We start from the raw sequence: 26,668 nt of genomic DNA, 5'->3' as shown, positions 1-26,668 counted from the left end.
TATATAAAACCTTTTAAATAAATAAATAAATAAATAAATAAATAAGTGTAACAGCACTTTAGGACACCAAAAATTTCTCAGCTTCCTCCTAGCCATCTGTTACGTTTGAGGACTCTGATGATGATGAGGGTCAGTTTAGTGCTGCACGTACTCCTTCAGAGTTACACGTTAAATATCAGGAGGATGATGACGAATATGATGAGGAGGATCAATACTACCATCAATATTCTGCCCCTCCAGTGCAGTACCAGCAATATTTCGAACATCCCAGGCAGCAGTCTGCTCAATTCCCTCCTGAGTTAATCATGGATCTTCAGAGCATGTTGGCGGACTATAAACAAAGGTTTCTTCCTAAGGAGGATGTTGTTATACCTCCTCCAACTCCGCAGGAAGCTCCGCAAACACCAATACCTCCACCTCTGGCTAATCCGGTAATGGCACAAGCTTCCATACTTCCTCCTCCTCCTCCCAGAGACGACCCTACTACGTTGGAAGAGGAACATGAAAAAGTTGAGCTTCCAGACCCCTCTCCACCAGCGTATGAGTGGGATGATTACATAGCGCAAACTCCTTCACCGCCACCTCATCTTCCTTTGGATTCATCTCCTGAAGATATCGGAGGATTCCATAATATTATGGACAGGGCTGCTAACTGTTTTCATTTACCTACGCTGGTCCATCAGTTGGATTGTTTCCTATATGATTTCAAGAACCAGGAAAGGAAGACCGTCAGATCGATACCCATATTTGACCATATCTGGCAAGAAAGGATTAAGGTTATGAAGGCACCGGCTTCTGTAGTTCCAGTGCCTCCCAGGTTGGATAAAAAATATAGAGCGCCGGAGGGCTCTCCAGCATGACTTACAAGTCACCCTAAGCCTGATTGAGTGATCTCTCAGGCAGCGCAAAGGCGTTTGAAAAATCCATCTACGCCTATCCTCTCTCCACCAGACAAGGAAGGTCGACGCCTGGATACGATTGAAAAAAGGTTCTCTTCTATGGCGGCAGTCTCTGTCAGGGCGGCTAAAGCTTTAGCCATCCTAGCACGTTATGACAGAAAAATATGGTCTGACATTGGTGCACTGAAAGAGGTAATTCCAGATACCTCTATGGAAGAGTTTGTTAAGTTGCTCACGGAGGGAGAGAGAGCTGCTTCTGAGATCATTGATATAGCTATGGACATTGCCACAACTGGTTTCAGACAGTTGGCTAGAGCTGAAAAGATAACGCAGCAGCGTGTGCACTCGCTAGTCTATTTTTAAACACTTTACTAAGTGGATTCACTTAAACGGTGTTATGTTCGCTGACGTGCAAAAGTGAAAGGTTCTGCTAGACCTTTAAGCTTTAAGCGAAAATGAACGTCCGGGAGGTGTCCCGGGAACCAAATGCACTGCGTCTATCACTCACACAAGTGGAAACCTTGCTTAAACATTCGGTAAAAACAGTATTTTTCAAATCACTTTAACATTTTAGAACTGTAGTGAACATAAATTTGAACATTTAAATGTGTTTTATGGCACACATCAACTTCATTGTTTGGTTGCTCAATAAAGTTTTATTGAGTATTCTTCACTGAGTTTGTTGAACATTCACAAAGTCGTGACACAAAGAGAACAAATTCAATTACACATCCCAATGCATTTCGGGCATCTGTCTGCCCTTCGTCAGGGGAATCTAAGAAATAATAATAATGTACATTACTACACAATAGGCAGTCTATTCGCGGCTGTACAATCAAGGGGGGCAGGATGAGTTAGATAAATGCTGCAAGAAGGTGTTTACAGAGCCCAATATGAAAAACCAAATATATAAAAAACCAGATGAAAGGTGGTGTTGTCTGTAATCCTATATACAACACCTGGGTACAAACTGTGTGAGTGAAGGAGACAGGCAGAGACCCGTGAACCAAACGCACCAGTCAGGAAATGAGCTGACCATGATGCGAGGGTGCGCAATGATGTGTGAGGTGGGGAGGAACAAAAGAAGTGACTGAAAGAGCAGGGAAAAGGTGCAACAAAAGTAAAGATCAAGAAACCTAGGTGAAGTGAGCTTACTTTATGTCGGCTCAGAGACGCTTAGTCGCCCATAATGGGTAAGTATTCCTCGTGACACTGTCTGAACATTAAAAAACAGCGGAGGAACAAAGTAAACAAAAAATTACTAAGTGGCATCAGCCTACATTTCGGACACTCAATGAAGACTGAAGTATACAGAGACTCACCCGTTAGACTCGTGATGCGGTTAACGGGGGAAGAGTAAGAGAGGCGTCCCTGCAAGGGAAGATCACGCTAAGTTAAATGGGTGAAAGTAGGAGTAAATGGGTGGAAGAATGGCGCAATGTGGAATCGGCACCCACCTCTGAAGGGAGCGCTCCGTTTCCTGATACCGGCAGAGTTGCGAGTCGTGACAGGAAATGGGTGTTTCTAACTTAACTCCAAAGGAGAAGTGAAAAGAGGACTGGCTGAGCGGGTGCCATATTGAAAGGGGGGATAATCGTGATGTCGGGAAAGAGGAAAGTGAAAGGCACCGAAAGGTGAACACCAACATATTTGCAACAAAGAAATGTCAATTATAATACATATAGCAACATTATTTAAATCAATTAAACATAAACAGCAAGAGTAGATAAAGCGATGTAAATGACAATGTAGTTTAAATCGAAGCACATCAGGCTTAGTCCAGACAATGCAGTATATAATACAGTAGAGATAAATAGTGGTGAAAATGGCAACAACAGATAAAAGAACGTCTGCCACAGAGTGTGTGCACAATCTACTGAGGTTAAATGTGACAGTCCAAACAGTAGTAATTACCACATTGCCAAATAGACATATCAGGGTTCAGAGCACTATGTGTTACAAGTAACATAATAATTCAAATTTATCATTCAACCCAGTGGGGGTCAAGCTCTGCATGAACCAGATCCAATATGATTCTCGCTGTGAGAGAGTAAACGCTCGATCGCGTTCGGGGTTAGGCTCAATTACCTCCAAAATGCCAAATTTTAATTGCGCAATATTATGTCTGCACTTAAGCCAGTGTTGCGCCAGTGGGGAGTTTTCGTTCTGGGTGCGGATTCGGCTTTTGTGTTCTGTGATGCGTGTGCGCAAATTTCGTTCTGTCTTCCCTACATAAAAGAGGTCACAAGGACATTTAATGTAATACACAACAAAATTGCTGTTGCAAGTTGCTGTGTATTTGAGAGATATAGGTTTGCCTGACCTGGGGTGGTTGATGGTTTTGCCTGTGATGGCGTTGTTGCAGTTGGAACAGTTTAAACATCTGAGTAGACCTTTGTGTTGTAAATTGGTATTGGGAAGATTGGCATTGAGTATTTCTTTTAGGTTGCGAGATCGCTTATACGCGAACAATGGAGGAGAGCTGAAATCGCCACCGAAATCTGGTTCAGATTATAGTAGAGACCATCGGTTGAGGATGATGGATTTAACTTGCTTGGATTGTGTGGAGAAAGTGAATACAAACACTTCTCGGTTAGACGTTCTGGGTTCAGTTCTTTTGCTCAAAAGGGTTTACTTTTGTAGTACGAGTGATTGCCTGTTCAAGAATAGTATTGGGGTAACCTCTCTGTATGTATTTATCCTTGAAGACCTCAATGGTCTGCATGCCAATATTTTGGTCTGAATTAATGCGTTTGATCCGCAAAAACTGGGAGTAAGGAAGATGCTTTTTTAGTGACCAAGGATGAAAACTGTCATAAGCAAGAGCATTGTTTCTGTCTGTGGGTTTCGAGAAGATGGAAGTTTCAATTCTACCATTAGATATGGTAATGAGAACATCTAGGAATGGAATGTGAGTTGCTGCGATATGGTGTGTGAATTGGATTCTGGGATTGATTGTGTTCAACTGGGATATGTTGCTTTCCAATTCATGGCGTGGGCCCTTCCATATAATGAGAATATCATTGATGTACCACTTAAAAGCGAGCAAATGGTCAGTCCAGTTAGGTTGTGTGAGTACATGATCATGTTCGTACTTCATCATGAAGATATTCGCATAGCTGGGGGCTCCTGGAAAGCCCATGGAAGTCCCATTAAGTTGTTGGAAGTATCTGTCTTTCCAGTTAAAGTAGCTATGGAACAGGCAGAAGTGTAAGATCTCCATGAGGAAAATATGATTGGCTTTTAAAGCTTCAGTTCTGAGAAGGGCCCACTCTATGGCCTCCATTCCTTCCATATGTGGGATGGAGGTGTACAATGCGACTACATCAACAGTGCACAACCAGAGTTGCTTTTTGGACTCGCAGAAACTTGCCTTGCTGACGCTTGACACTTCCTGGCGTTGAAACTTTCTGGCGCTGCTATCTCCTGGACTTGGGCCCCTCTACGCTGTTTACCGGGGGTGCTTGCTGGTGACTCTCTGCCCTGTAGCCGTTCCCCCCCGCCGCAGGCGCCGCAATCCATCAGGCGCAGCCGCAGAGTGGGGGGAATCAGGCACAACAACTTGCAGGTGCAATCGCATTGGCCACGCCCCCTAAACGCGAACGGAGGCGCTTTAAAAAGGCGCTGCATCTCCGGCAACGCGGGACGCGCGCGGGACTTCGCCGGGCTAAGCCCGGGCAAAGGGCGGGCCGTCTGAGGCCGTCCGAGGTCGGCCAAGGTTGGGTTGGGCCTGGTCTCTTGGTTTGCTGATCTGGAACCGACGCCTCTGCATAACAACACATCTCTGCAGGCTGCTACGTAAGTCATTGTGACTACAGCTGTGTACAAAGTGTATTATGCCTCCTAAAAAGTTAAACACTCCTAGTAACTCTATTGAGAACTATCTGGTACAAGTAGTTGAAAAAATTAACAACGACAGAAGAGCATCTTTGGGAATAGATTCATCTACCCAATCTCCCTTTATTGACATTGAGGCTGACGATCCCTTTGGCCTTCTAATCAACAATAGCACTAATAGTGCTACACCTGACTTGTTTCCGGATACTATCACTATACAGCCCAGTGGTACCGTTGCTGGAACTGAAGACCTTAGCGTCAATGAGGTACTGTCTGATATTATTATTAGTCAGGATCATTCTACCTCCCCTCCAGCACCTGTCCCGGGTAAACGGGAATGTCTCAGGTCAGCTAAGAATAAAGTAGCAAATCCCCCGAGGAAACACTCTGAGGAAGAGGAGCATGACCTGACTAACGAGGCGTATGTTACACTTTCAAATGCCCAATTTAACAAACTATTGGCTCTGATGGACACAAAAATTAAAGGTGTGGTCAAACCCCTGGTTAGCAAAATAGACAAGTTAACTTCTGAGGTTAACCGACTGGAAGGTCTATTACAAAAAACCATGGGTGAGATAGGGGAACTTCCGGTAAATGTCTCTGCAAAGATAGAGGAATCTTTAAACAAATCAGTAACCAACGCTATTAGTGGTCTCATCCCTGCCCCTGTATCAAACCCCCTGATGGCAAGTAACAGTACTTTACCTGGTGATTCCCATATTACCTCGATCCCTGCTCCTGCTGTTGAAGACCCATTTACTGAAAAAGGGACTTTCGAGCTTGTGGTTGAAGCATCCCCATTGGTACTTGTCCTCGCCAATGTTCCTCCCTTGGCTCAAGGTGAACGGGAAACAACATCTTCTCTAAGAAACAAATCCTTATCATGGTTAACCACCAACATGGTAATTACTCCCTGGGGAAAGCAGCAACTCTCTGAAGAGCTCGTCAAAGCAAGAAGGGTACAGTGGATCGGGACAGGGCGAAAAAATTCAAAGGGGAGTGTGTTGTCCTCCATTTCTCTGACCCTGGGGTCTTGCCTAACATCCTACCAAATATCTTACCACCACAAAGGCGAACAACTTCAATCGTTCCATTGACTTTGGACTTCTTCTATCCTAGAAAGGGAAGCGGACCAAACTCAAGTATTTTAAGAACCAAATGGAACATTGTGACTAAGAGGGGGAGAAATGATGTCGCTTCAGTGGACTGGGGTTTGGGGTTGGAAAATCGTTTTTCTGCATTGTCTAACCTAAGCGATTGCGATTGACAACCATCCACCTGTAATCCTGTTACCGTGCCCCTCTGTGCCAAAAGTACACCTGATTTAGCCTGTAATCTACCAACAACTAGCCCTCTGGGGCTTCTGACTGTCGATTTACCTGGGCTATCTAATGTTATAACCACAAACCAGGCTACTGGGGGTAGGATGCCAAACAAGCATATTACAAACCCCGGTACTTCTATGATACCTATTTCTGGGAATCTTTTGTCATGGAACGTGGCCGGAATATCTTCCAAAATGGACAGCGTTGATTGGTTTGAATTTATTAGCAAGTATGACCTCTGTATTTTTCAAGAGACTTGGGCGTGTGAGCCTACTTTTGCATTGGGGTATGTGAATTTTCATGTTCCTGCTATTAAGGGCCCTAAAGGGCAGCCGATGGGGGGCCTTACTATATGGGTTAGGCAGTCTTTAAAAATTGCTGTAAAATGTGTGGAACTTGACCAAAAAGATATCCAGCTTATCAGATTGACCAGTGATTTACCCATCTCCATGGATATTTATAATATCTATGCTAGAGGTGGCAGCAAAGGTAGATCTGAGGTTCTTATGTGCCTTTTTACACTTCTTGAGACCCAATCTGCAGGAAAAAACATTCTAATTGCAGGTGATTTGAATCGGACATTCGAACCTCTCATCACTGGGGATTCTCCTCTGGGATCGGAGGAAGATAAGCTTTGGGACATTCCTACACTAGAGTCCCCCCCGATAACTCGGTGGACGGCTGACATCCTAGGTCTAAACGCTATGTGCTTGGAGCATGGGCTACGAGCCCTGAACGGCCGAACCCAATCAGACCGTGTTCCCGCCATGACGTTTAATAACGGGCGAAGCAAAAGTCGCATTGACTACGTCATCTGTAGTATATCGATATGGTCATTACTCAGTGACATGGTAGTTACAGCCAGGATAGAAAGCGACCACGACCCGCTATGCGTCTCACATAATTGGTGGACGCCTAACGTAATTACTCCAAACCCCTGTGACCTACTTGGCCCCCCAACGATTACGCCATCCAATAACATGCGTAGGTTAAGATGGTCTGGTGTTAAGACTGACCAGCAGGCCCTGGAAAAGATAGGAGAAGCGGCAGACAAGGCCATTCTGGCCCTGGAAAATATTATTGACTATGTACAAGGACATGAAGATGTCAACATAGTTCATATGACTCTCTTTAATGAAGTCAAAAACTTCTTCCTAAAACCCGCCCGAAATAATAGGGCTTGTCCATTTAAACCAGCAAAGTGGTACAATAAAGATTGCAGGGCAGCGAGTTTTAAATTAGGAGCTGCAATTAAAAGTAATAAATTGAGTGAGATTTGGTCTGCCAGGAAGCACTATAAAACCTGTATTGCCAGGGCAAAAAGAGACTGGGACGAAGACCACTGGCAGAAACTGAGATGTGCTAGTGAAAGTAAAAATTCTAGACAATTTTGGCATATTGTCACATGGGGCCATGATAGATCACCAGAGCCTCCCAACAATAATGTCCCTCATGATGCTTGGGTTAAATTCTTCAGCGAGCAGTACTCTTCCAGAGATCAGCTTGTTAGCAACTCAAGCCTAACATACCTGTTCGCAGATGAAGATATTTTTATGCTAAGCGAGGTCCTGACTGCCCTGAAATCTGTGCATAGGGGCCGTGCCCCGGGTAATGACGGAGTTCCGGCGGATGTCTTCTTAGATGACACCGATAGGTGGAGCAAGTACATCTGCCTTTTACTAAACCATATAGCCAGGGGCGCTGAAATCCCGGTATCCTGGCGGGGTGCTGTCATTATCCCAGTATATAAAAAGGGGGATCGTGCCCAACCCTGTAATTACCGCCCAATCAGCCTAATAGACACGGTCCAAAAAGTGGTAGGACGTGTAATCATTAATAATTTGCTTGATTGGGCTGAGGAACAGAACGTCCTATCCCCTTTTCAGGCTGGGTTTCGGAGAGCAACTAGCACTGTGGACCAGGTCTTCCGCTTCCAATTGATTCAATGGCGGACAGTGGTCCTGGGCGGATGCAGTCTCTACGCAGCTTTTGTTGACCTACGGGCTGCATTCGACCTGGTGCCGAGGGCAAAATTGTGGGAGGTGTTGGCAGCTCTGGGGGGTCCCTATGACTATTTTAACCTTGATCATGAGACTCCATGAGGGCACTTATGCTAAGATCCAATGGGGTGGCTACGGCAATGATACTATTGACTTCCCTGTCGAGCGTGGGGTTCGACAGGGTTGTTCAATGGCACCGACATTGTTTACTCTTTTTATAAACTGAATTGTTTCCCGTATGCAAGCTGAGTCCGTAGATGCTCCCTCACTCGCTGGTGCAAAAGTTCCTATTTTAATGTTCGCAGACGACACCTTAATTTTATCAAAATCCCCTAGCGGTCTGCAAAAGGCATTGGTAATTTTTGACAAATTTTGTAGTGATCATGGCTTGGAGGTAAACGCAGCTAAAACAAAACTCATGGTTTTTAATCCTTGTAGGAATTTCAAATCCAAAATAACCATGAGTGGGCGCTGCCTTGAAGTAGTGAATTCCTTTACTTATCTGGGGATACATATCTCAAATGACAACAGATGGAACCACCACTTAAATCTGGCAATATTAAGACATAAACAACTGGCTGGTACCATTATTAAGGAGCACATGAAATCCTTAACTAAACCAATTAAACCGCCATTAATCATATATGAGGCTAAAGCAATAGGGTCTGCACTGTATGGGGCAGAGCTGTGGGGGCAAGAAAACCTCCAGGAGCTACAGAGGTCAGCGAACAGCTTCCTCCGAAAACTAACTGGCACCCCACAGAGCAGTCCCCTCTTGCCACTCAGATATGATCTTGGCAGGAAGGAAATCTCGGCTATGTGTAAACTTAGACCGATATTATATTGGCGTAGAATTTGGACCACCCCTGAGTTGTCACAATATGCAGAAGGATTTGCTGATGTGATCAGAGCAGATCGATTCCATAAAATCAAATGGTTTAGATCATTAAGAACAGCATTAAGTGAACTAGGGTTAAGCGAATTGTGGTCTGATCCAACCGGGTCATCCTTTCCATCTAAGTTGTTTATAAAAAACCTGTATTGGGAACAGGTTGAAAATAAGAGTCTCCTTAACAATAATAATGGGTCTATGACGACTGCCTTCCTTGAAGCTAAACTGTTTCCAATGTTTGAAATCTACTGGGATATTATAACCAAACCCATGGACAGGAAGCTGTTTTTTCAAATGAGGGCTGGCTCTCTACCTCTTGGTAATTTAACATCTAATTGGAGAAATGGAGGTCCAGCTACTTGCCCAGTTTGTGGGGAAGGTAAAGAGACGTTGGGTCACTTCTTGTTTGTTTGTCATGTATATTCTGTTCCTAGACGTGTTTGGTTGGCCCCATGTGTAGAAATTTGGGTACTAAAAGCAGCATGGTAGCTCTACGCATTGTTAAAACTACCTCCTTAATTTGGATTATTATAGCGACTGCTAAGTACCTGGGGTGGGCGTGGGTTACTAGGCAGAGATTGCTAGTAGGGTGACTACTCTCTGCCTAGCTGATCAGAGACTGCTAGTTTATCTATTCTCTGTCCCCATGCCAGGTGTCTATCTGACGAAAAAAAAATTTTATATCAATTTTTAAATATGAAGTAGGATTGCTTTTAAATATGACCTTTATTATATGAACTTTGCACCTTATGGTAAACAGCTAGATGTAAATGTTATTTTAAACCCCTTTTTTACTGTGTTTGTGCTTAAAGTCATGTCTGACTTTGTAATTTAATTGTATTTTATTATGTGTTTGTTTGTCTGCTTTTATGAGTAAATACTCGAATAAAGCATTTTTGAATTGAATTGAATTGTAAGATCTCCATGAGGAAAATATGATTGGCTTTTAAAGCTTCAGTTCTGAGAAGGGCCCACTCTATGGCCTCCATTCCTTCCATATGTGGGATGGAGGTGTACAATGCGACTACATCAACAGTGCACAACCAGATCTGTGCATCTGTTGGAATAGTGATGTCTTTCAAGATGTTGAGTAGGTGTGTGGTGTCTTGTATGTATGCACCACTGGCTTGTACTATCGGTTGTAAGAATGTGTCTAGGTAGCATCCCAGTGTGTCATGAATGGAACCACATCCCGAGACGATGGGTCTCAGGGGAGGATCTGAAAGTGATTTGTGGATTTTGGGTAACATGTATAGCCTGGGTCTGCGGGGAAATCTGTTGTATAAGTATTCCTTGGTCTTGATATCAATCCATTTCATTTCAAGAGCATTATTTAAGATGGTATCGAGTACCATCTGAAAATCATGAGTGGGGTCATTAGTTAAAGGTAGATATGTGTTGGTGTCTTGTATCATACTCTCAACTTTATTTTCGTAACTGCACTTATCCATGATAACTAGGGCACCACCTTTGTCAGCCTTAGTGAAATGTAGCGAGGTGTTTGCTTGAAGAGAGCGCAAGGCTGACTTTTCGCTAACAGTAAGGTTAGTGTGATGTTTAGGTTGGTGCGATATTTTGGCAATATCCTGCTTAACTAGTGATTCAAACAGGTCAATGGTCTTGTGTGACGTGGGTGCCATGAAGGTGCTTTTTGGTTTGAACACTTGATATTCTGTGGCAGTCGAACTCGATGGTTCAAAGAACTGAGAAGAAAAAAAGTGTTGTAGTCTGAGTTTGCGGGTAAATCTAAATACATCTATTTGTGCCTCAAGGCTCCTGGCTGAATTAGTCGGAACAAAGGAGCATCCTTTGTTGAGCACATTTATTTGTTTCTGGGTGAGTTCTTTAGAGGAGATATTGACAACTAGTGTTTCTTTCTCCGGGTTGGTTTTGCTTGATCACGACTCGCAACTCTGCCGGTATCAGGAAACGGAGCGCTCCCTTCAGAGGTGGGTGCCGATTCCACATTGCGCCATTCTTCCACCCTTTACTCCTACTTTCACCCATTTAACTTAGCGTGATCTTCCCTTGCAGGGACGCCTCTCTTACTCTTCCCCCGTTAACCGCATCACGAGTCTAACGGGTGAGTCTCTGTATACTTCAGTCTTCATTGAGTGTCCGAAATGTAGGCTGATGCCACTTAGTAATTTTTTGTTTACTTTGTTCCTCCGCTGTTTTTTAATGTCCAGACAGTGTCACGAGGAAGACTTACCCATTATGGGCGACTAAGCGTCTCTGAGCCGACACAAAGTAAGCTCACTTCACCTAGGTTTCTTGATCTTTACTTTTGTTGCACCTTTTCCCTGCTCTTTCAGTCACTTCTTTTGTTCCTCCCCACCTCACACATCATTGCGCACCCTCGCATCATGGTCAGCTCATTTCCTGACTGGTTCGTTTGGTTCACGGGTCTCTGCCTGTCTCCTTCACTCACACAGTTTGTACCCAGGTGTTGTATATAGGATTACAGACAACGCCACCTTTCATCTGGTTTTTTATATATTTGGTTTTTCATATTGGGCTCTGTAAACACCTTCTTGCAGCATTTATCTAACTCATCCTGCCCCCCTTGATTGTACAGCCGCGAATAGACTGCCTATTGTGTAGTAATGTACATTATTATTATTTCTTAGATGCCCCTGACGAAGGGCAGACAGATGCCCGAAATGCATTGGGATGTGTAATTGAATTTGTTCTCTTCGTGTCACGACTTTGTGAATGTTCAACAAACTCAGTGAAGAATACTCAATAAAACTCTATTGAGCAACCAAACAATGAAGTTGATGTGTGCCATAAAACACATTTAAATGTTCAAATTTATGTTCACTACAGTTCTAAAATGTTAGGTGATTTGAAAAATACTGTTTTTACCGAATGTTTAAGCAAGGTTTCCACTCGTGTGAGTGATAGACGCAGTGCATTTGGTTCCTGGGACACCTCCCGGACGTTCATTTTCGCTTAAAGCTTAAAGGTCTAGCAGAACCTTTCACCTTTTGCACGCCAGCGAACATAACACCGTTTAAGTGAATCCACTTAGTAAAGTGTTTAAAAATAGACTAGCGAGTGCACACGCTGCTGCATCATCTTTCCTGTTTTACGTACTTCTGCCTAGCAGACAGCAATTGCACCACCCAGAATACAGGTCGCAAACCCAAAAGATGGCCACTTTTGATGATATTTTGCACCTCACTGAAAATAAAGCACAGACTAAAGTATACTCCACAGAAGAAGCGGCAGATATTTACGGCCTCATCAAGGAGGTCAGGAAATTCGATGTCACTTCAGGCCCCATCCAGCAGCAGATCAACTAACTAGAATACCTCATGAGACGTGAGATCAACCAGCATCTGCATGCCACTACACTAATTCAATATCATCGAGCAAGCTGTATCCCGCGGGGGCTACGTCTTGCCATCAAACCCATGCTTTTCAAAATGAACAAAAAATTTATGGATAAATGGTACTCCATTTTAAATAAGTGTTCTCTCGACCTTATTCTTTTAATAGTTGAGGAACTTTCAGAAGTTCTTAAGGGACTTGAGTCCGAAATTAAAATTTTGCAGAACAACCTTATACAACGCATGGAAGCTGACACTTGGTCCTCTACCCTAGAAGAGATTAACAACAAGCTTGATGGTTATGCTAAAGACATTCACAAACGTAAAGTTCGTAAATTCCGCCGCGACACTATCGACTACAAGTTAGACGAAGTGTATTCGTGGGCTGAAGTCTACGCACAAAAACGCACTTGGAATCCACCAGGGAAAACATCCTCTGAAGAGAGTGTAGTATCTGATACTGATACCCGCATGACACGCCCTCCTGTTCTGCCAACTACTGGAACAACCTCTGATAAAAATGCACCCAGCGACAGTTCCACCACTACACAGCCGGCTTTTTTATCCACCAGCCCAGCAGCAAACCAACCACCATTAGATCTCAACATCACAAAACCAGGAGAGGAAGTGGGTCAAGCAAAACCAACCCGGAGAAAGAAACACTAGTTGTCAATATCTCCTCTAAAGAACTCACCAAGAAACAAATAAATGTGCTCAACAAAGGATGCTCCTTTGTTCCGACTAATTCAGCCAGGATCCTTGAGGCACAAATAGATGTATTTAGATTTACCCACAAACTCAGACTAAGACACTTTTTTTACTTCTCAGTTCTTTGAACCATCGAGTTCGACTGCCACAGAATATCAAGTGTTCAAACCAAAAAGCACCTTCATGGCACCCACGTCACACAAGACCATTGACCTGTGTGAATCACTAGTTAAGCAGGATATTGCCAAAATATCGCACCAACCTAAACATCACACTAACCTTACTGTTAGCGAAAAGTCAGCCTTGCGCTCTCTTCAAGCAAACACCTCGCTACATTTCACTAAGGCTGACAAAGGTGGTGCCCTAGTTATCATGGATAAGTGCAGTTACGAAAATAAAGTTGAGAGTATGATACAAGACACCAACACATATCTACCTTTAACTAATGACCCCACTCATGATTTTCAGATGGTACTCGATACCATCTTGAATAATGCTCTTGAAATGAAATGGATTGATATCAAGACCAAGGAATACTTATACAACAGATTTCCCCGCAGACCCAGGCTATACATGTTACCCAAAATCCACAAATCACTTTCAGATCCTCCCCTGAGAACCATCGTCTCGGGACGTGGTTCCATTCATGACACACTGGGACGCTACCTAGACACATTCTTACAACCGATAGTACAAGCCAGCGGTACATACATACAAGACACCACACACCTACTCAACATCTTGAAAGACATCACTATTCCAACAGATGCACAGATCTGGTTGTGCACTGTTGATGTAGTCGCATTGTACACCTCCATCCCACATATGGAAGGAATGGAGGCCATAGAGTGGGCCCTTCTCAGAACTGAAGCTTTAAAAGCCAATCATATTTTCCTCATGGAGATCTTACACTTCTGCCTGTTCCATAGCTACTTTAACTGGAAAGACAGATACTTCCAACAACTTAATGGGACTTCCATGGGCTTTCCAGGAGCCCCCAGCTATGCGAATATCTTCATGATGAAGTACGAACATGATCATGTACTCACACAACCTAACTGGACTGACCATTTGCTCGCTTTTAAGCGGTACATCGATGATATTCTCATTATATGGAAGGGCCCACGCCATGAATTGGAAAGCAACATATCCCAGTTGAACAAAATCAATCCCAGAATCCAATTCACACACCATATCGCAGCAACTCACATTCCATTCCTAGATGTTCTCATTACCATATCTAATGGTAGAATTGAAACTTCCATCTTCTCGAAACCCACAGACAGAAACAATGCTCTTGCTTATGACAGTTTTCATCCTTGGTCTCTAAAAAAGCATCTTCCTTACTCCCAGTTTTTGCGGATCAAACGCATTAATTCAGACCAAAATATTGGCATGCAGACCATTGAGGTCTTCAAGGATAAATACATACAGAGAGGTTACCCCAATACTATTCTTGAACAGGCAATCACTCGTACTACAAAAGTAACGCGTGAAACCCTTTTGAGCAAAAGAACTGAACCCAGAACGTCTAACCGAGAAGTGTTTGTATCCACTTTCTCCACACAATCCAAGCAAGTTAAATTTATCATCCTCAACCGATGGTCTCTACTACAATCTGAACCAGATTTCGGTGGCGATTTCAGCTCTCCTCCATTGTTCGCGTATAAGCGATCTTGCAACCTAAAAGAAATACTCAATGCCAATCTTCCCAATACCAATTTACAACACAAAGGTCTACTCAGATGTTTAAACTGTTCCAACTGCAACAACGCCATCACAGGCAAAACCATCAACCACCCCAGGTCAGGCAAACCTATATCTCTCAAATACACAGCAACTTGCAACAGCAATTTTGTTGTGTATTACATTAAATGTCCTTGTGACCTCTTTTATGTAGGGAAGACAGAACGAAATTTGCGCACACGCATCACAGAACACAAAAGCCGAATCCGCACCCAGAACGAAAACTCCCCACTGGCGCAACACTGGCTTAAGTGCAGACATAATATTGCGCAATTAAAATTTGGCATTTTGGAGGTAAATGAGCCTAACCCCGAACGCGATCGAGCGCTTACTCTCTCACAGCGAGAATCATATTGGATCTGGTTCATGCAGAGCTTGACCCCCACTGGGTTGAATGATAAATTTGAATTATTATGTTACTTGCAACACATAGTGCTCTGAACCCTGATATGTCTATTTGGCAATGTGGTCATTACTACTGTTTGGACTGTCACATTTAACCTCAGTAGATTGTGCACACACTCTGTGGCAGACGTTCTTTTATCTGTTGTTGCCATTTTCACCACTATTTATCTCTACTGTATTATATACTGCATTGTCTGGACTAAGCCTGATGTGCTTCGATTTAAACTACATTGTCATTTACATCGCTTTATCTACTCTTGCTGTTTATGTTTAATTGATTTAAATAATGTTGCTATATGTATTATAATTGACATTTCTTTGTTGCAAATATGTTGGTGTTCACCTTTCGGTGCCTTTCACTTTCCTCTTTCCCGACATCACGATTATCCCCCCTTTCAATATGGCGCCCGCTGAGCCAGTCCTCTTTTCACTTCTCCTTTGGAGTTAAGTTAGAAACACCCATTTCCTGTCACGACTCGCAACTCTGCCGGTATCAGGAAACGGAGCGCTCCCTTCAGAGGTGGGTGCCGATTCCACATTGCGCCATTCTTCCACCCTTTTACTCCTACTTTCACCCATTTAACTTAGAGTGATCTTCCCTTACAGGGACGCCTCTCTTACTCTTCCCCCGTTAACCGCATCACGAGTCTAACGGGTGAGTCTCTGTATACTTCAGTCTTCATTGAGTGTCCGAAATGTAGGCTGATGCCACTTAGTAATGTTTTGTTTACTTTGTTCCTCCGCTGTTTTTTAATGTTCAGACAGTGTCACGAGGAAGACTTACCCATTATGGGCGACTAAGCATCTCTGAGCCGACACAAAGTAAGCTCACTTCACCTAGGTTTCTTGATCTTTACTTTCGTTGCACCTTTTCCCTGCTCTTTCAGTCACTTCTTTTGTTCCTCCCCACCTCACACATCATTGCGCACCCTCGCATCATTGTCAGCTCATTTCCTGACTGGTTCGTTTGGTTCACGGGTCTCTGCCTGTCTCCTTCACTCACACAGTTTGTACCCAGGTGTTGTATATAGGATTACAGACAACGCCGCCTTTCATCTGGTTTTTTATATATTTGGTTTTTCATATTGGGCTCTGTAAACACCTTCTTGCAGCATTTATCTAACTCATCCTGCCCCCCTTGATTGTACAGCCGCGAATAGACTGCCTATTGTGTAGTAATGTACATTATTATTATTTCTTAGATTCCCCTGACGAAGGGCAGACAGATGCCCTAAATGCATTGGGATGTGTAATTGAATTTGTTCTCTTCGTGTCACGACTTTGTGAATGTTCAACAAACTCAGTGAAGAATACTCAATAAAACTTTATTGAGCAACCAAACAATGAAGTTGATGTGTGCCATAAAACATATTTAAATGTTCAAATTTATGTTCACTACAGTTCTAAAATGTTAAAGTGATTTGAAAAATACTGTTTTTACCGAATGTTTAAGCAAGGTTTCCACTCGTGTGAGTGATAGACGCAGTGCATTTGGTTCCTGGGACACCTCCCGGACGTTCATTTTCGCAGTTGGCTAGAGCTGCCATTTTACGGCGTCAAGGATGATTGAGAGCAACTAATTTCCATCCAGAAGTCCAAACCAAGATATTGGGTATGGCTTATGATGGTCAAAGCTTGTTTAGAAGCCATATTGATGAGGCACTTACAGCCATAAAAAAAGACACAGACACGGCTAAGGCTCTTGGTACCCTGCAGTATCGCAAACATCCCTTTTGAGGAGCCCGAGGTAGGGGCTACTCCAATTATAGAGGAAATAATCATCGATCCCAGTCGTATCAGACCTATCAGCCGCAATACTGTTAAGGGTATCAAAGGCAGTCCTACAGTAAGGCAAATACAGCTGGTTTCTCCAGACAGGGTGCTAAACGCAGAGGTGGATCAGAAGGCTGTGATACTGGACGAAGCAGTGAGTTCAATGGGGCACCAGCTGCTCATTCTTTTCCCAAAAATGATGGGACGATTTCCAAGCATATCAATCAGTGGAGAAACATCACTACAGACAAGTTGGTCCTGGATCTCATCTCTTATGGCCACATATTGGAATTCCTCCATAAACCGCCCAATACTCCTCACAGGGGATTGCACCCCCTCACCTTCACTTACTAAAAAAGGAAGCATGGGTAATGCTTCTAAAAAAGGGCAATAGAAAAGGTCCCTTTTTCCCAACGGAGGAAAGGTTTCTATTCCCATTTCTTTCTCATTCACAAAAAATCAGGAGAGTGGAGGCCTATCCTAGACCTCAGGAAATTGAACAAATATCTAAAGAGTCAGACATTCAGGATGGTTACTCTTTCAGACACCCTGTGTCGCCTCAACAGGGGTGATTACATGACATAATTAGATCTCGAGGATGCAAATTTTCACGTCCCTATTCATCGAAAACACAGGAAGTTCCTGAGGTTCACAGTGGCCGGTAGCCACTATCAATTCCGAGTTCTTCCATTTGGCCTCAAATCGGCTCCATGAACGTTCACAAAATTCCTGGCCCCAGTGGCAGCAGTCTTGAGAAACAAAGATCATCAGGTATATCCTTACCTCGATGACTGGTTGCTAAAGGCTCCATCTTTTCGCTTAGTGGAAAAAGCAACAAAGGACTGCCTCACTCTTTTCCACAAGCTGGGTCTTTCGGACAATTTTCAAAAATCTTCAATATACCCAAATCGAATAAGGACATTTCTGGAAGCAAAACTAGACACCATCCAAAACAAGGCTTTTCTCTCCGAAGAAAGGCAACATTGGTTAAGAGCATAAGCACTGTGAACACTATGCACAAATAAGAAAAAAATATTTGTTACCTATTTTGCGGGAGGCGGGCTTTTTACAGGTCAGGCCAGCACTCCTGTTTTTACAACTTTTATCTAGTGCACGTGTAACATTCCGTGTAGCGAGCTTTTTAGTGGCATGTGTTCGCATAAATAAGAAGCGCTCCAATTTACTGCCCAAACATACTATAACTGAAACATGCCCGTAGTGCCGTTGCCTTATTAAAAACTATGTAGCCTATTCATTAAATGGAATCTTTCATTTACATTTTTTTTTATTGAACTCATGAAATGCGTCCATTTTAAATATGAAATGTCATTTATACTCTCTATGCTTATTATTAATTGTAATTGTATATTCTGCTGTATTGTATTGTATATGATTATTTGTACCCTGTGTCTTTTTTTGATTTTTATTAATCGAATAAAAGTGATTGACTGACTGACTGGCATTAGCACTCAAACTGCACAGAAAAAAGTAAGTTTCAGTGAGAATGTACAAATCTTTGCTGGGGATGCTCTCTTCTGCAATAGATCTTGTCCTCTAACTCGATTGCTCATGAGTCCTCTTCAAGAGGAATTACAGACTCAATGGGTTCAAACCTCAGGCTCCTTCGACGATGTAATCAAAGTAACTTCTTGGATGAAAGGAGCCCTCAAGTGGTGGATTCAAACCTCTCATCTCAGACAAGGACAGTCTTTTCTCACAGTGCTTTCGGATTTCATCGTCACAACAGATGCTTCTATGGAAGGTTGGGGAGGACACTTGCAAGAACTGCAGGTACAAGGAAGATGGTCCTTTTCCCTGCGGCAGATGCACATAAACAGACTGGAACTCAAAGCCATTTTCTTATCTCTTCAAGCTTTCTTTCCTCGAATACAGGGATCGTCAGTGTTGATCCGAACGGACAACACCACAACTATGTTTTATATAAACAAGCAAGGAGGTACAAAATCACTCACCCTGTCTCAAGATGCACAGGAGTTATGGAACTGGTTGACGCTACTTTAACATTTCTCTCACAGCGGAACATCTCCCAGGTCTTCGAAACACCTTGGCGGACACCTTGAGCAGAACGAGTGACAGCTGTCACGAATGGGAGCTGGAACAAGTACAACTGGACTAAATATTTGCAGTCTGGGGGAAACCAACTCTAGACCTATTTGCGACACAACTAAACTCGAAGTGCTGATTCTTCGCAAGCAGGTTCCCTCTCCCGTACTCTCGAGGGAATACTCTTTTGATTTGTTGGTCAGGGATCTATGCTTACGCTTTTACCCCCATTCTGCTGATACCCAGGATCCTCACGAAGATGAAATGGGAGTGCTGCCGGATTCTCTCGATAGCCCCCAGATGGCCCAGACAACACTGGTACACAGAGCTTTTCCTTCTCTCAGAAGCGCATCCCATTCGTCTATTACCAACGCTAACGCTGTTGACAAAGAACAGGGGCCAAGTGCGTCACCCGGAACCAGCTTCTCTGCAGCTGCATGCGTGGCTCCTGAATTCCTGGAATTTAGAGATTTGGGGCCAGATGTAGAAAGCCTAATACCGGTCGGTAATGGCCGAAATTACCGAATTTTGTCTGTTACCGACTGGTATTAGGCTTTTCAGATGCAGGAGGCCACATTTCAGGATTCAGTAATTTACCGAATTGGTAATTTAAGAAATCGGTAAATTACTGAATCCTGAAATGTAGGGAGCACTCAAGTGAAGGCTTCTTACATTTAAGGATTCGTTATTTACCACCAACTATTAGTTGGTGGTAAATGACGAATTACTTTTAAAAAGCAATTTTTTGCTTTTTATTCAGTGGCATGTGGCAGACATACATGCCCTTAGGGCGTGTGTGTGTGCCACATGTGCACCCATGCACTATTCAGGGGTGCATAATTTGTAAATATCAAAGGCCCCCTGAATTCTAAGTCACAAAATTCCTAGGACAGGGAAAACAACAATGTGAAAAAATATATTTCCTAGGCAATTATAAGATAATAATAACAATACTGCATGGAGGGCTCAACAAAAAACAGAATCCAATGTCAAAAGTACAGCATATTTTATTGTATAGTATGTACCAACTCTAGTATATTGGAGAATAATGACATAACAAATCAAATCTAATTAAAACAGTACATAAAATCCACATAAAAAATCATCCGAAATTAAAAAAATACACAATATAGTAGTAATTATCGACGCGCGTTTCGGCGTAACATACGCCTTCTTCAGGAAACTACCGCACCTGTATAAAATAAGAATATTATAAGGGAGAATTGACATTTATATAAAATGACAGCATTTCCTAACAAAGTTAACATTCATATACATAGTTAATCGACATTTTTATATTATCACAATATTAAAACAAATCAGAAAATACATAGTCCTATTTCTGAGCGTACCTCCATCAGGTTTTTTTGTATGACCAACATAAAGTGCATATTGCATACCTGTCTATTAGGAGTAAAACATTGCATCGCCATAAATAAAAAAGTTAATTAGAGTGCTGAAAATCACTCCCATTATTAGGAATCCAAATGTTTCTCCAGCATGACATGCTTGATTGCCAAAATAGAGGGTTCTGTATTGATATCGAATTTCTAAGTAACATACCAAATAAAGATCAGTGTAGTATGCTTAATCTGTTCTAATAAGTGAAATAGGTATCAACTTACTTATAGCAGAGAAACACAGGAAGGCATGGATGGCTCTGCTATAATTTTAGAAATGATGAAGTTCTTAGTACCTATAGTTATGAAAAGCACAAAATTGCAATGTTTAAATGATCGTAAAGTGGTTATCCTAATTATAAATATTAGTTTTCATGCTCATGTGTGATGTAAAACTTACTTGGAAAGCTACTCTATAATGATGTTGCTTTCTTTTATAATCTTCAGGGAACACAGTAAAATAAAACAGAGTCGTGAGATACGAATAAAATTATTTCTGTGAAAAAAATAGAATAATGTGTCATCGGAAAATACGAATTGACCTTGAAATACATATGCAATTCTTAAATGATTTCTACAAAACGCTATAGTTCTTATTGAGCACCAGATTCAGGCAAGACCTCAAGATTATTTTAATTGAACCTGTTTTAAAGGGGACAAGCCTAATTCTGACCACCTTGAATATAGAATAGTTTGTCATTCCAAGAGAGAAGGATGCCTCATGACAACCACCTGAATCCTGGGCTTGTACATAATTCTACTGTTAGGTCACTTATAAATCAAAGATATAATGTTGACTAGAAAAATCCTAATCAGTATTTAACATTTATTAACATTTATTAAACTAGTCTAATCGCGTGTTCACTTATGTTTTATATGGAAAAGGACAAAAAGGTTTATTTCTCTTTCCTATATACAGCACTTCCTATTTTAGTGTGTCTAAGCTTATATCTGAGAGGTAATCATAAAATCACGATTACTAAACTGGAAACGGGTCTATGCGAAATTTGGTCATACCTTTCAATATGATAATATAAACAGGCATCACGGAGCTACAGCCGATAAATTAGTGGCTCGAATACATCGTTATGGAGACTGAAAGAATGATGATGGTCTTAGTATATAGAACCGGCACACGGATATCATTCAGCCCCGATATAGGCTCTGGATTATAGCTGTGACAATGTTATAAAAATAGGACATACCTTGATTATTTTTATTCAGAGGCTAAAAGTTCTTATGTTACAATCTATACGCTACGAGTAAGATTAAGCAGGGCGCACGAATATCTGTATTTTGTATGGTTGCAGTAGTGGAGCTCCGGTCTGCAAAACTTCCCGCGTCTGACGTCACTAACGGAAGTGGTCTACAAACCCTTTCCGGGTTTTCTGTGGCTCTATATAGTCCACTTTTAGTGTCTACTGGTCGATTACAAACTCATTCAATAAAGTTACTTAAATATAAAAAGTGAACGAAATAATGAATGGGTAAAATAAAACGTAAGAGACAAGTGACCTACAGCAATGTGTAGATAATTGTATTATACGGGATATTAGATTTTTTTTTTAAACGTCTGTAATGAGACCCATAAAAACAGACAAGAGAGGTCAAAAGCTCGATTTAAACATCTGGTATACCGACAGACTTCATGGATGACCCATTAATGTATAGATGTCTATAAACCTAGAAATCTATAGCCTCTAGCGTTTAGCGTTGTATTCATATATATAATATTACTATAACGATTATATGCGATATCTAGACCAGTAAACATGAAAAAAACACGATTAACGTAAAATGTAACCTAATAAAAGGGGGGGAGTTTAGTTCCGAATTATTTTTATCAAATATCCACAAGAAAGGTACCGGTCTGATTCCTAACTGTCTATTGTCGTGTGGATATTTATAACTATACCAATTATTTATGATATCTATAAATAATGAAGTAGTGGGGAATAGGATACTAAAAAGAAAAGGGGATACATAAAAAAACTTTTTTGGGAAAAGAAGGTACAGACTTAATAGAAAAAACGGGTTTGAACTCAAGATAATTTATATAGAATATCAACAATAAGAATCCTGATCCGATTCGTTACAGTCTAAGCATACGATTCAGCAAACATGTCTTTATTTCAAAAAACGGAAGAGGGGGGGTTTGGGGTGGTTGGAGTTTGCGCGAGGGAGGGGAAGAAGGAATGCGGAATCAGATGATCTCATTCTCCCAAGGAGTATCACTATCCAAGGCATTCTTGTGGGTGTCTAGAGAAAAAATCCAGAAAACGTCTCGTTTCTTTCGGATCTTAAGACCTCCTTTATGGTCTGGGATTCTGATTTTCTCCAATATTCTCCATTGGAACTCGTCTGGTTTGTGTTCCATTTCTAAAAAATGTTTCACCATAGGTGCTAGGATTTTTTTAGTCCTAATTGCTGATCGATGTTCTGTCAGCCTTGTCTGAATGGATTGAGATGTCTCTGCTACATATCCTTGTGCACAGGGGCATAGGATGAAATAAATAATATTGGACGTTTTTGCAGTTCAACATTCCTGTGGCCTTACTCGTGTAACCATTATGAGTAAAGGTGTCACCTTTTACAATGGTATCACATGATTGGCATTGTGAACATATGACAGTTCCTCTCACTGGAGTAGTGCTGTCTATGGTTTTCTGTATAAAACCACCAATCGTGGTTTTATCTTGAAATCTGGAGCGTACAACTAGGTGTTTTATATTCTTGTTTCGCCGATGGGCAAACAAAGGTTTCGGTAGTTTGAGTTTATCAGTAGGGTTGATATTCAGAATATGCCAATTACTGTTGATAATTTGCTTAATTTTTGCGTCAATGGTAGAATGCCTGGTCAAGCATACAAGTTGAGTATTAGAGGGGGTATTTTTAGATTTAAGAAGATGATCTCTATCAAAGAATTTTGCTCGCTTGTAGGAGTCCCTGATTAATCGATTTGGATAGCCCCGATCAAGGAACTTCTTTCTCAAAATAGCTGCTTGTCTGTCATAATCCATCAGGTCTGAGCAATTCCTTCTCACGCGAAGAAATTGCGAAAAAGGAATGCTCTGTTTTTGGTTCCTCTGGTGGAAACTATTATAGTGCAAGAGAGTGTTCCTTGCAGTGGGTTTTACGTAGAGATCAACTTTAAGTTGACCTTCCTCATGTATGATATAGATGTATAAAAACTCAACTTTATTAGCATTAATCTGAGCTGGTCCAGATAAAGAAAATATCATCGATATATCTGGACCAGTGGGAGACCGACTCAAAGAAGGGGGCAATCTCATTGTATATGTAACGATTTTTAAAGGCCGCCATATAGATATTGGCGACAGATGGTGCTACTGACGCGCCCATACTGACGCCTTTAATTTGGTGAAACAAACAATGTCCAAATTCCAGGATATTATCAGTGAGCACGATATTAAGACAATCTAAAAAAAAAGATTTGGGACAGGGTATACAATAATTATCAATAAACCAGTTGGTAGCTTCCATAGCTCCTTCAAGGGGAATGTTGTTATATAAAGACTCCACATCTAGAGTAACTAAAAGATCTTTGGCATTATTATATGTCATATTCTCAACTTTATTTATCATTTGCCCTGTATCTTTAATGTATGATTCAATTTTTGGAATATGATGGTGTAGGATATAGTCTATAAACTTCAATAGGGGCTCAGTATTGGTGCCGATAGTAGAAACTATGGGCCTATACGGGGGATCTACTGTGCTTTTTGCACTTTGGGCATGCCGTAGATACATGCGGTCTTACCTTGGTGGTGGTTCATCAAATTCTTTCATGGTGATCTCACCATCCAAAATGGCTTCATGGGTTAGGTCTTGAATTTTTTGTGAGACCGCCCCTTGGGTTGGAATCTCACCGCGCGCTACTGCACGCTAACAGTCTGTCCCTCATGGCTCATTCCTGCTCCGCCTAATCTTCCCCCGGAGAAGGCGCCTCTCCGTGGGGAACACCATGCCTGAGGAAGAATGGAGGCTGACGGAGCAGGCTCAAAGTGGCCCGTCATTGCGGACGGTGCTGGAGGCCCTTGTGGCACTACAGGAGACTGTTAAAGCCCAGACCTGCAGCCTGTTGTTGGCGGCGGATGGAATCATAGGACTGAGACCGGATCCTGGCTTGACGCCCGAGACCCGGCGGCCAGCTCGCCTTTCGATTGACGCCCCGGTGGCGTACTTAGACCCGGCGCTGGAAGCTGTATTTGCCCCTATCGCAGTGGAGCTACCCGAAAGTACTGTGCTTGGCGACTCATTTAATCCGTTGGAATCCCCGGTTTTGCAACTGTCGGAACATTTACATGCTGTCCCCACTTCGGATCCTTTTAATCGGTACTGTGAACTGTTTTGTACTGTGTCGACCCCCCTCCTCAGTCGGTCTATCAAGATGGCGGATGGGATAAAGACGGGCTTCGGAGACTGGGAGGGGCATCGTTGGTACCAGACGACTACTTTGGGACTTGCCGTTCTTTTTTCATCTGTGGACCCCTGTTCTGCCAACTTCTGTGTACCTTTTGACATTTTGAGGACGGGGCTTTCTTCCCCTGACGGACTCAGCAAATTTAATCGACGGGGCCAAGGCTGAGATTGTTGTCTGGGTTGTTCATTGTGGTATTATGGTTAACGGGAATGTTTTATTGAATTAACGGAGTCCGGGGCGGGGTTGGTTAGGACGGGGACGAGAGACCGGGAGTGCGTTGAATAAAGCCCTCCTCCATTTCCCCTCTTCGGGTGGGGTTTAATTTCTTTTTCCTTTTTTCCCCGTTCCTTCTATATTTCGGGTTTCGGTTCTTGGGCGACAGGCACGCTGCTAGGGGGGTAGGCTGTAGTCATCTGCAGGGGTGCAGGGTGGGGGGCTGGGGGATGGGAGTTTTGTTTTTTCTTTGTTTCTATGGCCTTTTTTCTCTTTTATCTTTCTTTGGCCTTTTCTTTTCTCTTTTTCCGGGTCAGTGTAGTGGGTTCATTGTTTGGTCCATCTCTGCTTTCAAATCTGTGCCTCAACTCTCGCGATGTTTCGGGGCCACGGGGTGGGCATAAATGTTGGCGCGAACCGTATTAGTACGCTTGTTTATCCGGGTGTCGTCTGCTGTAACGCCACTGATCTACATGAAAACTAATTAACTTTGGACACACTGCTATTTCGCTCGCCCCCTCTTCCTAGCTTGAGATATTGTATGGCAACTGATCCTTCTATTTTATATTATAAAATGAAACCTTTTGTATCCTGTTCCCAATTTGATATGTCTTCCAACCAGTGCGTATTGTGGATGTAGCGACTATGCTCCCCGGGAGGCTGGGTCTGAAGTTTTGATCGTAGTATTGTGTTGCAATTGTTTAGCGGCCATCCCAGGGGGTTGTAGGCCCATGACTGTATCTAGTTGAAAATGTCAAATAAAGGTTTTCAAAAAAAAAAAAAAAAAGTTGCGACAAAGGAGGAGGTATCTTAGTTATGGATGTCAATAACTACGAAAATAAAATGCGAACTATGTTGAGTGACACAAACTTCTACCACCCTATATCAATTAACCCTTCAGTCGCGGTCTCACAAAAAATTCAAGACCTAACCCATAAAGCCTTTTTGGATGGTGAGATCACCATGAAAGAATCTGAATATTTGAACCACCACCAAGGTAAGACCGCATGTATCTACGGCATGCCCAAAGTGTATAAAAGCACAGTAGATCCCCCGTATAGGCCCATAGTTTCTACTATCGGCACCAATACTGAGCCCCTATCGAAGTTTATAGACTATATCCTACGCCCTCATATTCCAAAAATTGAATCATACAATAAAGATACAGGGCAAATGATAAATAAAGTTGAGAATATGACATATAATAATACCAAAGATCTTTTAGTTACTCTAGATGTGGAGTCTTTATATAACAACATTCCCCTTGAAGGAGCTATGGAAGCTACCAACTGGTTTATTGATAATTATTGTATACCCTGTCCCAAATCTTTTGTTTTAGATTGTCTTAATATCGTGCTCACTGATAATATCCTGGAATTTGGACATTGTTTGTTTCGCCAAATTAAAGGCGTCAGTATGGGCGCGTCAGTAACACCATCTGTCACCAATATCTATATGGCGGCCTTTGAAAATCGTTACATATACAATGAGATTGCCCCCTTCTTTGAGTCGGTCTCGCACTGATATATCAATATCAATGATATTTTCTTTATCTGGACCAGTGGAACGGACTCTTTAGAAGAATTTCTTAAGTGGCTTAATGCCATTGATTCAAATCTAAAGTTTA

Source organism: Lissotriton vulgaris, chromosome 9, assembly GCF_964263255.1.
Source record: "Lissotriton vulgaris chromosome 9, aLisVul1.2, whole genome shotgun sequence".
Taxonomy (NCBI): Eukaryota; Metazoa; Chordata; class Amphibia; order Caudata; family Salamandridae; genus Lissotriton; species Lissotriton vulgaris.
This window is presented reverse-complemented; position numbering follows the sequence as displayed.